We start from the raw sequence: 21566 nt of genomic DNA on the forward strand, positions 1-21566 counted from the left end.
CAGCCGTTGGGCGTTATAATGTGACGGTCAATCCCACTATTCGTTAGTAAAAGAGTAGCCCAAGAGTTAGCGGTGGGTGTTGATGACTAGCTGCCTTCTCTCTTGTATTGCACGAAATTCAAAACAAATTATAGACACTGTTTATTCTAGTACATTGCTTGATAAAAATTGAATTGTATTTTTTGTAAAATTATATCAATTATATCAACATTATAACTTCCGTCAAAGATCATGTCATTAATTTTTTTCAAAAACTAGCAGCTTTTCATACTAATATAGATAGAACATTTAAAATTTGTTCTAATTCTACTAATTTGGAAAACGAATTAAATAATATAAATGTCATGGCTAACAATAGCACGATCGCGGGTTCGAATCCCTGCTCGCCCTTTCAGCCATGGAGACGTTGTAATTTTACAGTCAATTTCATTATTGTTTGATAAAATAGTAACCCAAGAATTGGCGATAGGTGGTGATGACTAGCTGCCTTCCCCTCTAGTCTTACACTGTTAAATTAGGGACGGCTAGCGCAGATAACTGTTGTGCTGCTTTGCGCAAAATTCAAAACAAAAGACCAAAGCGAACAAACGTTTATAACCATGCTGAGCTGTTATCAATGCATACTTACACTTAGCTTATAAAAATATAAAAATAAAATTTGGTCACTCACAGAGTGTTTCTAATAAAGTAATTTAAAACTAGTAACTTACAACTTAAAACTACAGTCATTTCTGGACTACTCGATCTCAATGCATGCACGAAACGCAAAGAAGATACAACAGTTCAAGCTGCTAAGAGTGATGCTGAAACTACACTCACCCAGTGTTATATAAACGCACAAGTGTAGAATATAAGCTTTCTAATCACAAGATCAGAGCAGACATTACTAATTACTTATTAGCCAACTGTGTTCCAAAAACTACAAGAAGATTTTCATCTGATTTTGGCCGAAACGTCAGCAAGACGCCAATGTGAAGTATGAAAGATGATTACAACAAACTAGTAAGTAAAATCAGTGTTATTTTAATTTTCTTTAAACTATTGTTTCAGTTTCTTAAGATGGTGCAAAAGTATACTAAAACATTATTGATCAGTTGTCAGTTTCCAGTGGTGACTTGATCATACCAGACAAGGATCGTAACAGATTTCTATATCTGGTCTTAATGACAAACTGTAGATTCAAGTGTTACTTACCATCATGAAGTCTTCAACACTTCTGCCACCACTGCTCAGATACTCTAATAAAACAGATAACTAACGTAGACCTACCTACCTCCTTGACAGATGGGACTACACTTTCACAAACACCATTTGAGGTAATGAGAGCGCCATGATACATCTTGTCAACAATGTAATCTTGTCATATGTCCAAGAAGAACCAGAAAGTAATAGCTTTTTTCAACACACGAAGGTTATTGTGGTTGAAAACTTCCGACCCATCTAAAATATAACAACCATACATTCCAACGTTTGTACCAGCAACACAACACCTACGTAGTAACTACATCTATGTATCTTGCCATAAACTGATTGTACAATAAAGAATTTCAGTAACACTTTCATGTTTGATACTTAACACATCATGCCATCGAGAAACAGGGTGTAATTGGCAAAATTTCATACACTGCTATTCATTTACCTTAAAACATTAGTTCTGAAACTAGTTTTTACAAAATTGATTATCACTACCCAAGAGAAACTGTTATAATGCAGTGAACTTATTATAATAACCTTACTCCATGAACCGTTGTGAAACATATACATTATTTTATTTCGTACATATATATATATGTTGTGCCATTAATTGGTTTTTCTAATGCACGTGACATATGTAACGTGTTCTATTGTAATACTGAAATGACTTATATCAACACTTGTAATACATTTTGTCAAAGTTTTAATATCGCGATTTAACTTACCCACGAAAATTGGAGCAGCAAAGATGAAACTGAATTTACAGTATGTACCAGTAAAAGTATGTAATTATACATAAATTACCGGCTGGTCAAGTTGTAAGTAAAACGTGTAAAGGAGAATTAAAGTATCTGTATCTCTGGTGTTGAAGAACAAATGCATGATTTTCAGAACAACTGAGATTTATGTTAAAAGACTTCTTCTAGTTTCTATGCTCAGCAGAAATATGAGTGAGCTGCTGGTAAAGCATATGAATAATTCTGTAGAATCAGAGGTTTCTGAAGAGATTAAATTTATTCTAGCGTCATATAAGTGTTGGAGATGAGCTATTAGTGAAATATTTTCTGTACAAGAGATTCTAGAGCACTAGGGGTAAAAACCCGCACTGAATTTGAGTAGAAGTTGAAAAACAGTAAAAGACATAAAATGTGTGGTCATTATCAGTAGTAACTGTGAAAAAGAATACTGAATTTTTGTATAGGATTTGGCAAGTAATTTGTGTCGGTAAGTTTCTTTTCTCTTATAAAGATAAATGACCCTAGACGTTTTAGAGTGTTTCTGCTAGTTCAGTACACTAGGTACTATATCTGGCTAACAGCAAGTAGAACTTGATGACACCCATGATAATACTTATATGACCAAGAGCTGATTATAAGAACAAAACGCGTCACTGAAATGGTTGTTTTATATGTTTATAGAATTTTGCACAAGGCTGCTCAAGGACTACATGCACTACCCAGACTTAATGTTGAATTCATAGACAAGAGAGAAAGCAACTAACTGGTCACCACTACCCATCAACAGCTTTTGGGCTAATCTTTACTAATGAATAATGAGATTGGCCATCATATCTTAATGCCTACGTAGTTGAAAAGGCGAGCATGTTTGGTAAAGGGATTCGAACCCATGTCCCGCAGAATGAGAGCCAAATACCTTAACCACAAGGTCATGCCAGGTTCAGTGATCAATGTCAGAGGGTCGGATGGGTTGACTGTACATTAAATAATAATGTTCAAAGAAAACAATCTTGTTGCACAAATCATCCATTAAAATAACAAGAAAGTGCAGATGGACGTTTACCAGAACAAAGAAAAAACCGTCTAAAACTACCTCTGAGAGAAATAAACTTCGAGGCAGGGAAAATACCAGAAATAAACGGTTGTTAAGTTTTGAAAATTTTGGGAATAGCTATTAATAAGCCCTGACCTAAACTGGAATGTAATTGCCATGAAGCAGGGAAAAGTATGATTCACAGGGTGTTGTAAACATTTCGTAGAAGTTCATAAAATCACACAGTTATCTAAGCAATTAATCATAGGAGAGGGAGATGTTTGGCACATATTGTGACACACTTCGTGGTTTCAAACATTCTGTTTCAAGAGTTTCTATGTATATAGCAAGGCATGGTTAATCAGGAGACACCAAATGATATTACGAGAGCTGTTCAAAAAATACGCGGACTGTTTGAATTGCGCGGCTCCAGTTGGTTCCAGGGAAATCCGCTTGGTGTCGCTAGGTTTGCACAGATCAGCTGATTACGACGCCATTTTCCGATTGCAGATATCTTCATTTGTGTATTAGCTACGCGGTTTTAAGTGAAGTGCGATTTTTTCGTTTGGCGGATTTCAGAATGAATGACTTGAAGGAGCAACGTCTTGCTGTGAAAATTTGTGTTAAACTTGGAAAATCTGCGACTGAAACTTTTTGCTATGCTTAACACGGCTTACGGTGATGTTGCTATGAAGCGTACGGCATGTTTCAAGTGGCATGAACGTTTTAAGGATGGTCGACAGTCCATTGAAGATGATGAGCGTCCTGGACGTCCTTCAACGTCAACTGACGAACCCACGTTGACAAAATCAACACCCTGGTGCGGGCAAATCGACGTCTGACTGTCAGGGAACTTGCTGAAGAGTGTGGGGTATCAGTTGGATCTTGTTACGAGATTTTCACCGAAAAATTGAAGATGCACCGCGTTGCTGCGAAATTTGTGCCTCAGAACTCGTGAGTTTTTGGCCAAACACTCGATCACTGTTCTTCCCCACCCCCCCTACTTACCTGACCTTGCTCCTTGCGATTTTTTCTTGTTCCCCAAACTCAAAAGACCCTTGAAAGGTTTGAGACGATTCCCGAGATGGCAAATGCGACGAAGAAGCTGGGGGACATTACAAAAGAAGCGTACCAGGACTGTTTCAACAAGTGGAAACACCGTTGGGATAAGTGTGTGCGTTAGGGAGGAGAGTACTTTGAAGGGGTCCCAGACCTGTAACTTCTAAATAAAGTACATTTTGTTTTATGACGTCAGTCCGCGTATATTTTTTGAACAGACCTCGTATACACCAAGCCAACTTGTAAAACTACCTCTACCGACTGTACTTCTGTAAGATGGTGATACCATATTGTGTTTACTGCATAAAGAAAGAATTAACTATGTTAGGCAAAATTGTAACACAAAATGATTAATTATCCATATATTGTATCACAGTTTGGTTTAGCCATATCTCTCTCAGGAACATAAAATGGAAATTAATACATACTGATAGTATTTAATTATTTCACTTAAGGGGCTAAATGATATATACTAGCTAACATTTAAGCATAGTTGAACCATTAAAGAGATCCAAACTTTTCTATCTCATAGCAAAGTTTAATAGCATGCTCTTTTTCAAATGATTTTACATGTTAAGAGTGGAAAAGACTCACAATTTGTCTCACCATTCTCAGTCTGATTGTCTAATCAAATGGATATTGCAAAAGATCAAGCAAATTCTTGAAAGGTTTATGAGCTATGAACATACTGACTGGAAAGATCACCTACCTTATGCTACTGCAGTGTATAAGGTAGTAGGTCAACATTTAATAGTCGATCCCAAATTTGTTGTTCAGTGAGAGGTTACACTTATTGCAAATTTGATGTGCAACATCATATCAATTACACATATCCCTAAGTTGTTATAGAAATGTGTGGAATGATTATGAACCATCTTTTCCTTTTCACGTCAGTTTGTAAGTTACCAACTTGAAATTGCTACTTTATGGAAACAACAGAGTTGAGATATAACTGTCAAAGATATATGAGTTTAGTACAAAAACTTAGTTTAGCTGTGATAAGCACCAGCATCACAGTAGACTTTCAGGTCAACTTTGACTACGTTATATCTTGTTCTCTGATAACTTTAATTTGTTGAACTATAAGTTCTAGCAACCACTTGATGTATAAAGCGTGTGAAATAGATTGACAAGCTGAGCCGCTCTAATTATTCTCTTGTAAGTTGGCTGTACCAGCCTACAGAAGGAGACGAAGAGAAGGCTTTGAATAGCAATAAAATAAGCAGATCAAATAGCTTTGATTCAATGGATGTGAATGATGACGTCAAAAGTAAGTTAGAACCAGGATTAACGGTCATCTCGCCATTAAGGGCAGACATTTTTAGTCTCTTTCTTTTTTATACTACTTATAGCGAAAATAAATACTATAATAAAAGGTACCTTGATATTTTGGATTAAGGGCAACATCTTCATTCTCGTTCTCTATAGAGGCACTCGATAAAGTGAGCAGTTAATCCTTTTGCTGTGAGCAGTTTCAAGTGCTCATGTCATGATCCTTTAGAGAGTTATTTTCAAAATTTTATTACACAGCTTTACTGCTACTTATATCACTGTAAGTACTCAAAATATTTGTTTTTCGAAGTATTTCTTATTTATTATTTTATATTTTAATAAAAAATAGCTAGAATTTAAACATATGTTAACAGAGAGTATTTATTGGTTAATGAATAAATGTGTTGAAAGAGAAATTTATAACTGCGTGCATAAATATCTTTGTATGCCTGTATGGCATACTGCTAAATTTGAAACATCTCAGAAAGATAATCAGTATTCAAACACTTGAGATGTTTATTGTATTGGCTCCAAACAACATACTGCCATATAAGTTTTATAGATTCAAAGTGCACTTTTATTACTCGGGGAATTCTTACTGTAAATACTGTAGGATAGACAAAATGATAAATTGCACATCGTATTCTCAGAGCAGGTATCAAGTCGGCTTGTGCGTGCTTTATTGCTCTCAAGAGTATCTTATGATTTAACGTTTTTACAGTATGCACAAAATACTGCTTCCACAGTTGTAACAAAAATGGCTTTAAATGCATATACGAAACTAAATGGAGGGGGGACTTAAAACTCATATATTTAGTGCAGTCAATATGAATCCAGTTTTGCGTGGCTCATATTTTATATTAGGAGCACCTTGGTATAGAGGGCGTTTGGACACAGTCGAAAGGTATCTTCAATGTATGGGATCTATATAATTGTTCTTAAAGAGTCAGATGATGGAAATCTGGCACTCGAGAAGCCATAATGTCAACAAACTTCAGCAGTAACAGAAAGAAAATAAAGAGAAAGATAGGTTGGCTTTAAGATCAAAAGAAAATAGCAACCTTTATTTTCGAAGATACGAGGTAGAATCGTAGTGTGAAGCTACGATATAAAGTTATCCGAAATTCACTAAGTCAAAAAGAAGCAGTTAAGATAATTTTTATACACCAATTCAAGAGTTATAAAGAATGACTGGTAGTTGTTATGTATTGTAATCAAATGAGAGTTACACCTGTTAAGGCCTGAAATACAGAGCGACGTTCAACTAAACAAGTAGTTTGATAATGTTTTAAACAATCTCGCAATTATAAACATAGATGGAAATATCGTGGTGAAAGTTAATTGTAACTAACTATAAGATCTAACCGTGAGATTGAGGGAAAAATTGTAACAGAGAAACAGGTATAGATGAGAATGATTTAAAATAGCTTTCTCATAAGCATCAAAACTGAAATTTTAGTGTTCTAAGTTAAGAGACTTGCGTAGAGCCACCAGGAGACTTGTACTTAACTAATTGTATTTTCAATTTATTTACTTATTTATTACTTTTGTATTTTTCTAAATAACTGTATTTCGTAAAAATAGTATCAATTGATATGTAAAAACGGCTGATATGGGTAGAGAAAGCCGTTTTTACATATATATTTTTCTCTACAAGTGGGTTTTCTCGTCATCACGGAATATAATCAATTTATGTTTCTTTCCTTCGCTCTGTTTCATAATTTTAGTTTGCTGTACATGGTCATTTTTCATTACCAGTATTTCTTCAGTTGTGTACCTTGTCAGTAGAGGGTATTTATTTCATGAGAACAGAGTCAAACTTCCTTTACTGCATTTAAATTGAACTTAATGCTTTCTACATGCGCCTTCATTCACTCAGTTTGCGGCCAATTATCTGTATGTTAATAACTTAATTCACAGTCTTCATTAAGGCGTATTAGAGCTATCAATTTTATTAAAACTTACTTAATGTAGATGTTTGTTTGCAATTTCGCGCAAAGCTACGCAAGGGCCATCTGCGCTAGCAGACCCTAATTTCGCAGTGTAAGACTAGAGGGAAAGCAGTTAACCATCATCACCCAACAACAACTTTTGGGCTACTCATTTACCAATGAATAATGGGATTGACTATTACATTATAACGCCCCCACGGCTGAAAGGGCGATCATTTTGGTGTGACGGAGATTCGAACCTGCTACCCTCAGATTACGAGACAAGTGCCTTAACCACCTGGCCATGCCGGACCGTATGTATACATGTTTGTACACATTTGTGTGTGAAACCAATATTGAAGACAATGCTTGAATAGTAGACTTGTTTTGTGTGGTTCTATTTCTTCATTATTTCTAAGATGGTTTTGAGGCTCAAGGAACCTGATATGCCATATTCAAAATTCAAGATTTTAAGGTTGTGTTAAAGAATTAAAAGTATAAGAGAAAACGGAATAGAAATGGAAATTGGTTGTTTTTAGCGTATTTGAGCAAACAGACACTGATGGGTGTAGATACAAGAGGGTATATTCCCCTTCATTTGCAGTTAGGGAAAATGAAATTCCTAGAAAACGATAGAAAACAAAGTGATTAATTTAGGTTTTAAAATGTTCATTATATACGAACGACAGAAAACACCTTAGTCATAAGAAGTACACAAGATCCCCCTCTCCTTTAGTCACATACATCTCAGTCGATCAACAGCACCACCTCATAATCATAATAACAAAATAAGACTTACTACTGGTTTGATTTTAAACTGAACCAATTATAGGACACTTTTCTATCATTCATAATACCGAGAAAATACATCAGAAGTTATTGGCTTAAAAATTTACGTGTCTACTTTAAAGCGAATAATAACATTTTACTGTCTTGATAAGGTATTTATTTATATGTGGAATTTCCACTTTGTTTTTTATTAGTTTTAGGCCTTATTTTTCAAACAAATTCACATAACGCAGTCAGTTATCGGATGGTGGGTCAAAAACTCCTTGAACTCCATATATGTTTACCCATTTAAGCACTTTATTCAGAAAGTAATGTATTAGGAACATATTTAAAGCGGCTTGTATATATTTTATTGTTTAAAAATTACTTAAGTAAAAACGTATTTCAAAAATAGAATACCCTGTTGTAAAAGTTTTAATAGAATGTATGCCATGTTTCTAGTTACCATTTTCTTTTCTTTTTTTGCCCACTTGAACTATAAAGTTTTATGTTTACAGAATAAATATATATAGTCACAGAACCGTAATTGACCACAGTTGATGGGTTTGATAATTTGTGTAGTATGTAAACACAACATGGCATGGAACACGCTCGAAGTAAATCTGCATAAAAACATTTCTCGCTCAATGCACAAGTACCTGTATAACTTGATAACAAAATCAGTCATACTGTCGGAGAATATTTATGTTCAAAGCCCTGTTTTCAACTCGCTGAGAAGTTGTTCTATCTATGGTACATCTTTTGTAATGGTAGGCAATGTGCTATTGATCGTGCTAGACAAGACTAGAAAATTATCACAACGATCTCGTATGGAAGCCACGTGCTCAAAATTCATTGTATTTTTTCCCCCATTAGTTGTGTAATAAACTTTTCGTGGCCTGCGATCACTAACCGTGACGAATCCTATGTGAACAAGGGTGTTGAGAGCTTAGACTGACACGTGCAATGAATAATAGGTTACTACACGCAATTTGGTACTTTGAATGGGATTTTTACCGTTTCGAACATCAATTGTAAACCATGTGGAAATTCCTAGTCAAGGAATCAGTCAATTCGATAGAAATAATATATGTTTTGAACTTTTATTGTGTTAAGCTTAAAATATCGATTATTTGAAATAATGTGTATTTTGAAATGTTTAGAATCAATTTAATGATTGATTTGTAACCATGTCCTAGCTTGTCAACTTGCATAACATAATAAAATCAAACGAAACAATGCTTGTATTGAAGGTGCACGTGTTGAAATATACTGGTCTGAGCTTGCAAATGTTTTTCATTCACAGTGTAACACAAAAAAATACGAAATACCCGATCTTTCATTTCTTTATCTAGGTATTCTGGTAAAAGCAGGTAACGACTGGTGCGGACTAATGGAACGTCAGGATCTATTATAGTAAATTATTCATTCATATACATGTATTTATGTATTATGCTTTGTGATATTTTCAAAAACGTTTTCTAAATATTGAACAATTCGGATTTTTTTCTTCTTCTTAATTTGTGTTTATTACACATACAGAAACAAGCAAAACTGCTGTACAGGAAGTGGAATCTACGGTTTCCGTATTAGAAAAAAATATGTCGTTTCAGCAAGGTTAAGTTTTTTTAGTCTTGTACAGAAAAAAAAATTATTTTCTTCATCATATTTATGGTAAAGTAAGTTATATCAGCTTAAGTAAAATAAAATAAAATAAATCTCAAACCAAACAAATAGAAGTGACTTTTCGAAATTTTGATGGCTTATATTCCAAATACATTCCGTTTACTTGGAGAGTTTAATATGGTATATACTTTTATTATGCTTAACTTGTAATGAGGTATTTCTTTGAGTTATTTTGTACCAGTACGGTACGGAAAATAGATATGAAATATACAAAGTATCGTTTCTTATTAAAAGAGAAAACGACTTGTGTTAAATCTCAATTAATGTCGACGTGCATATTTAGGAAGTTAGAGAGATTCTTTTGAAAAAGAAAAATTATCTAGAAGGGAAGATAAAAACAGTTTCTTATGAAACGTAACGAGTCAAATTAATGGTCTGTCGCAGAAGAGTGTAAACTTGCTTGTTTGTTTTGAAGCGACATTGAAGTGTAGTGCTCCTAGTACATTATGAACATTCTGTGATTTTTCACACTTTGTATTATAAACATACTGTAATATTTCACACTTTATATGTTGTCTTTTGTTTTAACGTGATGCTGAGCAAGTAGGTGTAACGATTGTGTGTGATCGATACTGCCTGTACATTTTGTCACGTGGGTTATCCGCTCTCGATTGGTAACTTTAATTAGTCACTGTCAAAATATAAAAGAAGTATTTCAAACAGGTGACTTTTTCGCATTTTTTATTCACTAGTCTGATAAGAGAAGAGAGAGAGGAGAATCCAGCAAATATACTACAAGTTACGTGCGTGCTCTGTTCACATCAGGCTTGGCAAACTGGTGTGTGTGTGTGTTTCACAGCAAATCCATGTCAGGCTATCTGCTGTGTCCACCGAGGGGAATCAAACCCCAGGTATTAGCGCTGTGAATCTGTAGACTTACTGCTGACTCACTGGGAGATCTAGGAAATTGATTCTTAACCTTCTGAACTTCGCAGACCCCTTCGATATATCGACCTTAACGTAACCCATTACGGTCTTCGTACGTGATGTAATGTACTTAGTATATATATGGCGAGAATACTGTAGACTGAATTAAAAGTTTCAAAATGTGTAAACAAATGTTATTTCATAAAAAAATTCCAAACCGTTTCGGTTTTTTTTCAGAACTGTTCAAAACCCCATGAGAAAGGCCATGTAATTAACAGAGAAAAAGTTAAACTTAAGGAAAAGGTATTATGTATGCGTTCCCAAATTATCACAGTTACGTTTGGCTTGTTTATATTTCGTAATAAAATTTAATAGTATGTTTGTTTGTTTTTTGAATGATCATGTTACTGAATCCATTCTATCTAAAAATATTATTTCCCATCAAACCTTGCACCTTCCATTACTCACCCTGGCACGCTAACTTCTGGTTCCGCTCGAGCACCAGGTTTAAATGACATCAACTGTTTTCCCTGAATATGACCTTGAGGATATATATGGTTGAATGCGTTTATTATATGGACTATTTGCAAGTATTACCATTCTTAATTTTTATCACCATTGTGTACATTACATGTAACGGTGAATGAAGCATCACTCGTTGAAATCTCACTACAAAATTTCCACTTTGTGAGCATGATTCATTTTGCACGTTACTTTCAATGAATTTAAATACAATATATCTCATAATTGCAGGGCCTGATTTAGACCGTTTGAAGTTTCCATACAATACTGCTATGCTGGAGGCCTCTTTAAATGAATGTGATTCAAAATTGAGGCCCCTTAATCCTTGATCCATGTAATTGCATGGATTGTATTCGTATAAATCTGGCAATGCGTAGTTGTTCTATATTTCAAAAGTTTAGTATTACTTGCATCAATTCATATATTTTGAATTCAAATACGAATAAGTGAAATACATCTTAAGAAAATTTTCACTGAATAAAGTTGAAATCAAAGTATGAATGCTACTTAATTGTTTTGTTTACCTTACACTATCTTACTCCATGTGAAAATATTAATGCATTACACTATGATATTATAAGTGAAAGTGACAATGCCATGAAATCGTTTTCTATATATCTGTTATATACATATATATTCAAATATATCATGCTATGTACTTCACTGTAGCGATCACACGGATTGAACAGGATCTGCAATGAATTATATTATTCCCAAGTTCTGAGTACATGTAATTTTTAATACAATATTTATTTGAAGGCTAAATCCGTAATCAATTGACAAAAGACAGAAATGTACAATTTTAGTATTAAGATATTAGTATTTGTGTTCCCTTATCAACAATTATAAAAAATAACAGTTTTTTAGACGTAAAGAATTAGACAATATTGTTAGATTAGACCTACTTTCTATTTCCTAATACACATCAGTCGGCTTCTAATTCGAGGGTCGCGGGTTCGAATCCCCTTCACCCTAAACTTGCGCGCCCTTTTAGCCGTGGGGGCGTTATAATGTGACGGTCAATCCAACTATTCGTCGGTAAAAGAGTAGCCCAAGAGTTGGCGGTGGGTAGTGATGGCTAGGTGCCTTTCCTCTAGTCTTACACTGCTAAATTAGGGACGGCTAGAGCAGATAGTCCTCATGTAGCTTTGCGCGAAATTCAAGAACAAACAAACAAAAAATTCTTTAAGTAATATTATATTTCTGTATTTAAACAGGATACAAGCATTTTTTAAATAATACCACCTTTTTTCTGTCAATAAGTATTTCTCTAAGATATTGATAGCGTTAAAGATATTTCCATAGGTGTTTATTGACAGTATGAAGTGTTATGAGTGCTAAAACTAGAAGTGCTTAAACAGTTTATCACATATTATGTTCAACGAAAAAGCATCTGTATTTGCTTGAGTTACACTTACAGTGTATTGTGGTAAGTGCAATATTTAACTTAGCTAATTTATCTGTATTTTATGGCAGCCTTTTTAATTATCAACACAAATTCCTGATACATTTCTACGTACAACACACTAACTCAATAACAAGGCTACTGAAACTAAGAAACTAGCACGATTATATTCTGTATTGTGTATACCAATAAAATGAAGCTATGATAAGATATAATTGAAACTATGAAGACTTACGTGACTGTGTCCTGCAGGCTTGTTTTTTGCCATGACTAGGACTGAGATATTGTGTGTAAAGTTAAACTAAAAAGTAAAATGTAAATGCGTAAACGCTTTAGCTAGAAACCATGTAACTTATTGATAACGCTGATACTTTAAGGTTTCTGTTACTATTAAATTTCTACCCCTCCCTTCTTATGCACACAGACATATTGAAAACTAAGTTATAAGTAAATCATAAAACACGTACTACTTTTCATCTAGTTAATGTATTTTGATTTCTGTGAACTGAATTGAAATGGAATGCCAATTTGTTGTTGTGCATGAGGCAAATATGTTTGCTGTTCTTTTTCGTAAAAACAGCAGCAGTGTTTGATGACTGTATATATATATATATGTGTGTGTGTGTTAAAGATTTATTTTCTTTTTTATCAAGGTGAAACTGAAAAGAGAATCTGTGTCTTAGAGGTCTAATGCAATTCTTTGATTGACCGTACCCTTTTCTGTGGCTTGCAGTTTCGTCTATTCAAGGCTCATTAGTATACCTTGGGTCAGCAAGCTAAAGAAATACCATTAGGTCTCCTATAATGATGAAGTCTATATAATATCTATAGGGATTTAAGCCCAACCCCACAGTAATAGTATTGTTCTAGTTCGCGACTTACTAGTACTTACAGTCTTGAAAAAAATGTACTTTACTGGAAATTATAAGGATCTTTTGTGTTTGTAATTTTTGTATGAATAATTTGTGTTTAAATATACCAACATTCAAGTATCTTCATTTTAACAAAAGCTAAACAGTGTAGTTCCATTAAAACAATTAAAACGCTATCTTTGAAATCTTTCCATGATCGATCATTATCGACAGTTTTGATTGTTTTGTTCAGTCACTAAATCACTGTTGACGACAAATTCTGTTGCTGATAGCGATTTTTACGTCGATATGTAAAAGACTTAACATGTAATTTTGATTATTTCAAGTACATAAATACATAATTTCTGTAACTGCATAATAAAATCTGTAAACGTCACTTTTCTCCAGTTTTATATTTTATGCACAGATCAATTGTTAACTTCTGTGATCTGACAGAGGAAACATTTTTTTTATTGCTGCCAATTATTGTTTTAATTTTATTCTTATCAATATATGAAAGCAATAACGTTTTAATATCTATCTATAAAACCAATATAAATCTAGTTTGTTTTTTTTGGTTGTTATCAATTTTTATTTCTTAAATAAAGTACACAAATTCTTATTTGAAGAGTGGGCCAAACAATTTATGGTTTACAAATTGGATTTATGTGTTATTTTTTCAGCTAGTGGCACCCTCTCGTAGTGAAAATGTTACTTGCTATTCATTTTGTCTTCGTGTAAAAATATTTTGTGTCTCTATATATGTACATATATATATATATAGGTTAAAACCAACTTTAATAAACATTAGTCTTCACAGATCCTTTCTTACATAAATATATATATGTTCCAATAATTCTGAATAGCTTATTCGATCACTGGTTGAAAGAATTACATCTTTAAACAATTTTATTTTGTTGTAAATTCTTGCCGTATTTCATAATTTTGTGTAAATAGTTACATTTCATCGTGTAATTTCCATATGCTATTTACGTTACACCTCGTTCTTAGCCTAAATTTGTTTTATTATCATGGTGTCCACACCTTTTACAAATCGGCAAAGCATGATCGTAGTTAATTATACTTGTCATAAGACATTAATATTACGGCTGTTATGTTTTGAAACACATCCTTTATCTATTCCCTTAGGGATATTCATTATTATTGTTTTTGCAGCGTGTGTTTTAAACTGGTGTTAAATGGACATAGTTCAATTCAGCAGATGTTTTTCACACTTTATCTTATTTATTCTGTATTTCCGAGTTTTTATTAAATATGTATATTTTTTATCACTTTCTCATAACAATGCTCACTGATGATAACGTAACAGCAGATAATTGGTTGGTGCCTTAGTATTTCAAACATAAAGTTTCGAATGTAAAAATTATAAGGCTAAACAAACAATTTTGCTAAAACAACACCAACTTGTGGTTTGTGAATGGGCATAGAAAGAAGACTATATATTTACAGGTTTAATGCTTGGTATTTCACATTTATTGTAAGTCTGCCTCTACATACATACACGTATTTCCATGTGGGTTTTCATTTTCCGTTTACATGAAATTATTTATGGTACTAACAGCTCTTTTTTTTGCATTAAAAATTTACCGATTTTACTTTATCCTTTGAAGTTTGTTTTTAATTTTTTGTTTACCCACTAACCGGTGGACAAAACACAGATAGCCCTTTGTGTAGTTTTGTACTTAACTTGAAACAAATCTATCTACCCAGTTCTAGTATTTTGATTTAATTTATAATATCTTAAGACTCGCATTGTTCGGATTGCTGTTTCTTCACATTATTTCGACCAATTACATTAAACCTAAGAATTTATGATAATTGTTAGTCAGGAAGTATGGTTCGTATTACAGTTATTACCTTTACAGATTCTCATAAAAATACTTCATATACTTTATTGTTTTTCTCCAGGAAATTCTATAATAACAAATATTTCCACTGTTTTTTTTAAATGTGACATACATTTTTTACTTTCTTTTTTGTCGAATATCCAAAAGATTGACAAAATAAGTTCGAATTTTAAAGTTTGCCTTTCCATTTACCATTCTTGTGTTGTGTCATTACGATGTCTCATTTATTTTTTCACAACCTAAAAATGTTGTCCTAACAAAATTCAAGGTTGAACAAAGAAACAACTCTAATTCGAAAGTTTTTTTTTTTATAAGGAAAGTTTATTTTTCCAAACAGATTTTAGTCAATACGTATTTTTGTTTTGTTTTTCTATTTCACTCAAAGCGACACGAGGGCTATCTGTGCTAGCCGTCCCTAATTTAACAGTGTAAGACTAGAGGGAAGGCAGCTAGTCGTTACCACTCACCGCCAGCTCTTGGGCTACTCTTTTACCAACGAATAGTGGGATTGACCGTAATATTATAACGCCCCAACGGCTGAAAGGGCGAGAATGTTTAGTGCGACGGGAAATCGAACCCGCGACCCTTAGATTGCGAGTCGAACGCCTTAACCCACCTGGCCATACCGAACCTAATCGATAAGAAAGACAAAAGTAACTGGCAAGAAACGTAAATAATAAAGGGGCAAAACAGAAAAATATAACACATTAACTCGAATAAATTATATTTTAAAGTGTGACGTTAACAAATGTGCATGTTTCCCAAAGATTAATTATATTCTCATTTATTTACAGTCCTAGAAATGCTTCTTATTTTTTGGAATAATGAAAACGAAGAAAACATTCGAGTAGGCTACAGATTGGAAAAAAACGCTACGCGGGCTTCTGGTGTTAGCAAACAGGCTTTCCTCTGCTTCTTTCTACCTGTACCAGTCTATTCACAAACCTTGGCGCGACCTCCACGATCGACTCTGTCACGCTGTGTTGCCAAATTTATCACACTCGCAGTACAAGAATACTCCCCCCTCAGGCACGGTCACGTGAGAGTGGGGTGCTTCCCACAGTGAAATTAGAAGTATGCTTTTATTATTGTTTCTACGAACAACACAGGGGGCTGTAGAATTGAAAGGGGGGAGATTTAGGTTGCACATAGCAGACATAGCGGGCGAGCATGTTCCAATTGATGTGTTCACTGGCGGTTTGTGTTTGCGTTTGAAATAGATGACAGTTTACCGTCTTTGCAGAAACAGTAATCTGTTAAGTAAGTCTTGTCACAAAAGTATTTTAAAGGAATGTTTTCTTTTTTCCCTGTCACGTAGCGGCGATTCTTAGGTTTTGTTACACGTTTCTATAGAAAATGTTTACTGCAGTCTAACTGAAACAAACCGAGTTGGCGACCCTGTAAAGAGAAGTAACGAAATTACAGTGTTTTTGTGCCTAGAAACAGTGTGCTGTGCTATGTGTCAATGGTAGTTGTGTGTATGACGCGTGTGCTCGTGAAGCCGTAATAGTGCACGAGCTGCGGACAATTGAAGCGGTTGGAAGAACTCGAAGGAATGACGTCCGGCACGTGATACAATAAAGTGAGGTGAGCTTTAGGTGACGTGAATGTTCAAAATGTCTAACAAATTCTAATCAGTTCGGATTAGTTTTAGAAATCGATGTCAACCTACCGTTCCAGTTTGAATGCACATTTCACCCAGGATCATTAACAGCACGAGCTGAGAGAGCTATGCGTCACCGTCATCAGTCCACCGCATGGTAGTAGTACTCGTAGCCAATCATTCGGCTAGAAGCCTCTACTCTGAACAGCAAAGAACAGACGGTCAAGATAGTTCATCTTCTGCACATTCTGGGCTATTACGTAACAGCAGTGTTAATCCTGCACTACAAGAATATTCAAGGCAAGTGTTTGTTTGTGCCCAGTGGATGTAAATTTTGTTTGTTTTCTTGATGGTGTTTTCGCTATTATAAGCACAAGAAAGATCGGTTTGTTTTAGCGTTCCAGGGACGTTCGAGAAATAAGTAATGGTTGGGGGTGAGACGTTATACTGCGATCAATATGTATATATATATATATATATGTAAAGGGCGTGGGTGGAAGTGAAAAGCTTCGTTTTCAACTATGCCTGGGGATTTGCACCTACCATATGTACTGTTGTATATATCATCGGAATATTACTGAAGTAAACGATCAAATGCGTTTCTTAACACTTTAAAACGAATTAGTTTTGGATTTTTTGAAATTAATGGTATATTTTTCACATGTGTATCTTTTCGCACTTGTATGTCGTTAAAGACAGTGGTTTATCCCATTAGCACCAATGTTTATCAATATCTTTCGATTCAGCATATCTAAGTAAAAACAAAAACAAACAACTATCACGAGTTCTGTTCAATCGTATTTTAAATTACCTAGAATAAATTCCATCACCTAAAAATATTTTTAATGTCACAATATATTTCAGTTTAGAGTATCTCATTGCTTTAATGTCATCTTTCAAAATTTGTGTAAGGCTTCGTTACAACGTAAACTAAAAAAAAAAAAAAAAACACTACAAAATATATGCCCTAACAATAATAATGTTTTTAACCTTTCGGAGACAAAGTTGTATGTTCTAGAACTGGCTGAGGGGACGAAACATGAAACGCTCTTGAACTTTTAATGAGAACTTACCATCGTGACTAATGTTACCATCCCACACACTTGTAAATAAATATCTCCTACGATTTAGGGGCATGCTTACATATGGGAGATACGAGATAAAAATGAGCATTTTAGCAGTTACGTGTATCACGATAGGTGACATCATTCGAGAAAAAAATGCTAAGCATGTTTTTCTAAGCCTTGGTGATAACCATATGCACATTTTTTCCAAACTTGCTGGTGTCCCACGTTTTTCAAGTTGTAAAGTTGTAGCTTTGCGTGTTAATCCGGTGTGTATATATGATAGAAATATATATACAAACCGAATAAACACACAAAGATACAACAAAGTTCTAATAACAATAGTACACACACATATATATATATATATATATATTTGGATTTTTCCAAGTATTAAAACCAAGCTAGAAAAATGGAATACTTAAAAATAAATTTATTTCTAAGTACTATAATTTATTGAAGGTTTTCTTTAATATGCAACATGCCACAAAAATTCTGCTTAAATTCCATTTTCAAGCAAAACTTTAGTATTTTGCTCTTGATATTGCGTCAGTGTTATCTTTTAAATAATTATACTTTCAGGATCGAATAACTGATATCTTTACTGGTTAATTAATAATTTTGAATTCTGATTTTGTCACGTGAAAAAAGGAAAAGCTTACAGGAAGGTGAACAACCTTATTTGTGTTTATATGAAAAAAAGTAAAGATGCGTGATTTTAAACTAATAGACCGAGTAGTTCGAAGTAACTCGTAATTTTGTTGGAACATTGTGTCGCGCGATATATAATTGCTTAGCTCGTGACTATATTTGTTAAAACCAATTTTCCACTATTTCTTTTTAAAGTTACAGCACGAGCGAATAATAAACCCTTTCGACAACATGTAAGATACGATGATCTCTATAATACACTGTTTGTGAAGAAAGGTCATTCCAATGTATGTTAAGGTTTAAAATTAGTCTTTGAAAACTAATGATACGTTGGTTTCTTTAACCAACTAGTAACCATATAATGGTAATTGGATACTAAAGTTTCAAACATCGACTTTGCTGCAACAAAGGCCCTTTCATGATTTTGGTCAGTATTTTTGACATCACACGCACCTGTTGGTATAGGCTGTAGACAATCATATTAAATATATTTTGTCTCCTTTTTCATTTTTCATAAATATTTTATATTGATACAATTATTTGGATATTACAAAAACCATAAAAAGCTCATAATCTTATGGTTTACGTTTATCCAGAGTTATCTGTGTCTATCCTTTTACATATTTTTAGATGTGGAAGAACGTGCAACAAATTATATTATATTATATTGTGATGTATTAAGTATTATCTTCTATTGTATTGTATTAAAATACACTCGAAAAGCTGACAGTATTACTTTATTGATAAGGGTTATGATAGAAAAACAAACAGAATGTATGTTAAAAAGCATTTGCACAAATTAGGACATGAACTTTGATTAACTACTTGTAACTTACACTTACTAGATATCATTTAACGGAAGAAGTTACGTACGGTTGTTTATATTATTGTATAGCACATTGCTGTTTAATGAAGAGGTTAATGTAATGACATTGAGTTATCCAGTCATGCATTAGGATGTGTTTGCTATATATATCTGTACGCTCGCATCGCGCACAAGCTGTCATCATATAAATCATCTTTACAACTCTTAAGAATTACGAGTAACAAATTCATTACCGTGTAGCGAGTTAAAGTTTGGGAGTTGTGTTGTATTAATCACTTTATCATCTTTGTTACAGATAATCAGTTAAAAACTGAGGAAAACCTACAGATGCAAATTAGAAACTGAAATTTAGAACTTTCATTACGTACAATTTTCCAACTGGTAGTTAAAATGTTCTCTTAGTCGTGAAAAAAAAATCTTTCTTCGGTTCCGGGATAATGGAAGCGAATCAAGTATTTATACGGGTAACTACTTCGTAACGTTATATGTTTGAATTAAACAAGATTATTCTTTGTCAGGTTCTCTATTTTACTTAGCTTGAAGACATCTATGTTACTGCAAGGAGGGTTTATTTGTTCAACTACATACTTCGTAAAGTTAAGAAGGCGCGGCTGTAATATTCGCAGTATTGCTTCGTTTATCTTAGAAGCAACCGGTTACTTACTTAAAAATCTAGTATACTAAAGCAGCGCCAGGGACCGTATAAAATTAATGTAACTGTGTGTTGTTTTTTTTGTAAATTAAATAATTGCATAAGAAATAAATCTTAAGAGGATAAATGAGATTTGATAAGCTACGCTTCAACAAATGGGAAAAATGGAAAAGGATTCCAATTCAATGTACAGAAGTAAAGATGAGCTCGGGTGATTTATATCTTGCCCCCAGTTTGGCTGTTAGAACCTCTCTCAAATTCTTAAGTGAGTACCTAATCGCACGTAATATTATTAGATCGTTTCATTTTCAGTATAAATAAATATAATTTAATACATTGCTGAATTGTTTCTGTTGTATTGGTTCCTTATTGATCCACAAAAAAACACTTTGATTTCTTTTCAAACTATTTGAATGCATGTTTTGGACACTGTGTTAATGTATTTTCGTACTGATAACGTATTGAATTCCATTACTTGAAGAAGCGTGGCTCCTGGGAGAAAGTATATGTAATATACAATTAAATCGACCCAAATAATGTGTAGTCTATGATTGTGTACTTTTTAGCAGTGTTACGAATTTAACATGGGTTCGTTGTATTCTACACTTATGACTCATTTGCTAATATCGTACAAAATATTGAAACAATTACTACAAATTTACAATTATGTAATAAAAACAAACAAACGACACTATCACACAATAGTGAAATAAAAAATAAACAGGTGTTTTATAGATAAATTATTATATTTTTTTGAGGTGATCAATTCGTCTAGATCATGGAGAATATTACTATTACTGGCCAAATCCGTTAATTACGTCAAGATGCATTTTGAATGCTTGAGCGCAATAAAATTTATCGTTATTGGCACGTGCAGTTACAGAAATTTGTTTCGTTTTCATTAATTCTTTATGTCTAAATCATGACGAACATTTTGTTTCAGTTTAGCGTGCACTATTTATTGCTTTCTTGATGTAAAAAGCAGTTGGATTTCGAGATCAATCTTATATCAAATAGTAAAAAATAAACTTGTGGTGCGTGTCATTTTTGTAAACGATTTCTCTTAGATTTTATTCTTTCTTGGTATATTGATTTCACATAACATGCGGTCTGACGAAATACGAAATAATGTCAAAGTTGGGAATTGTGCGTCACCATTTAAAGAACGAGAAAAACGATACGAAAGAATACACAGAGTTCTATGACACATTTTTTTATTTTTTTGCATTTAAACAAAAGTCCATATTCTTTAGAATTTTTTTTTTTACTTTATGTATTATGCTTATCTATACTAAACAAAACCAAAGTAAGGTATAAAAAGAGTAAAACCACGGATTAATTCATTTATTAATTTATTTTAAGCTAACTCTTGTATTTCTTACTGTTGTGTATCAAAACAATAGAACAAGCTTAGAACTGGTAAGAACGAGCAGAAGCAGATAAAACCGTTAATTCCACGAACTTGCTTCTAATTTAGGTTTAAACAAAACGTTTTATACCCACGTGCTTACGCAGTTAAATATTGGAATGAATCCAAATTATCAGCATCGTGTTTACAAACTTACTGCTTTATTACT

General features: G+C 33.5%; 1 protein-coding gene and 1 long non-coding RNA gene across 5 annotated transcripts in view; one reads left to right on the forward strand and one right to left on the reverse strand.

Annotated features, from left to right (window-relative positions):
* LOC143249518 (uncharacterized) overlaps positions 1–16998 on the reverse strand; it is a 107935-nt gene extending 90937 nt beyond the window's left edge. Inside the window, exons 1-2 of one of the 2 annotated variants that reach the window (XR_013027811.1) lie at positions 16866–16998; positions 1274–1440 (exon numbers count right to left, since the gene is read on the reverse strand). This is a non-coding gene — a long non-coding RNA (uncharacterized LOC143249518). The remainder of the gene's footprint in view (positions 1–1273; positions 1441–16865) is intronic. The other variant, XR_013027812.1, reaches the window with a different exon arrangement.
* LOC143249517 (uncharacterized) overlaps positions 1–21566 on the forward strand; it is a 140894-nt gene that overhangs the window by 77943 nt on the left and 41385 nt on the right. The window contains exon 1 of one of the 3 annotated variants that reach the window (XM_076499499.1): positions 14886–17096. The exons of 1 other annotated variant lie outside the window; for it this stretch is intronic. The gene's annotated coding sequence lies outside the window, so the exon portion shown is untranslated. Of the gene's footprint in view, positions 1–14885; positions 17097–19419; positions 20255–21566 lie in introns of those variants that run through there. One more of the 3 variants, XM_076499500.1, reaches the window with a different exon arrangement.

The sequence above is a fragment of the Tachypleus tridentatus genome, chromosome 4 (genome assembly GCF_004210375.1).
Source record: "Tachypleus tridentatus isolate NWPU-2018 chromosome 4, ASM421037v1, whole genome shotgun sequence".
Lineage (NCBI taxonomy): Eukaryota > Metazoa > Arthropoda > Merostomata > Xiphosura > Limulidae > Tachypleus > Tachypleus tridentatus.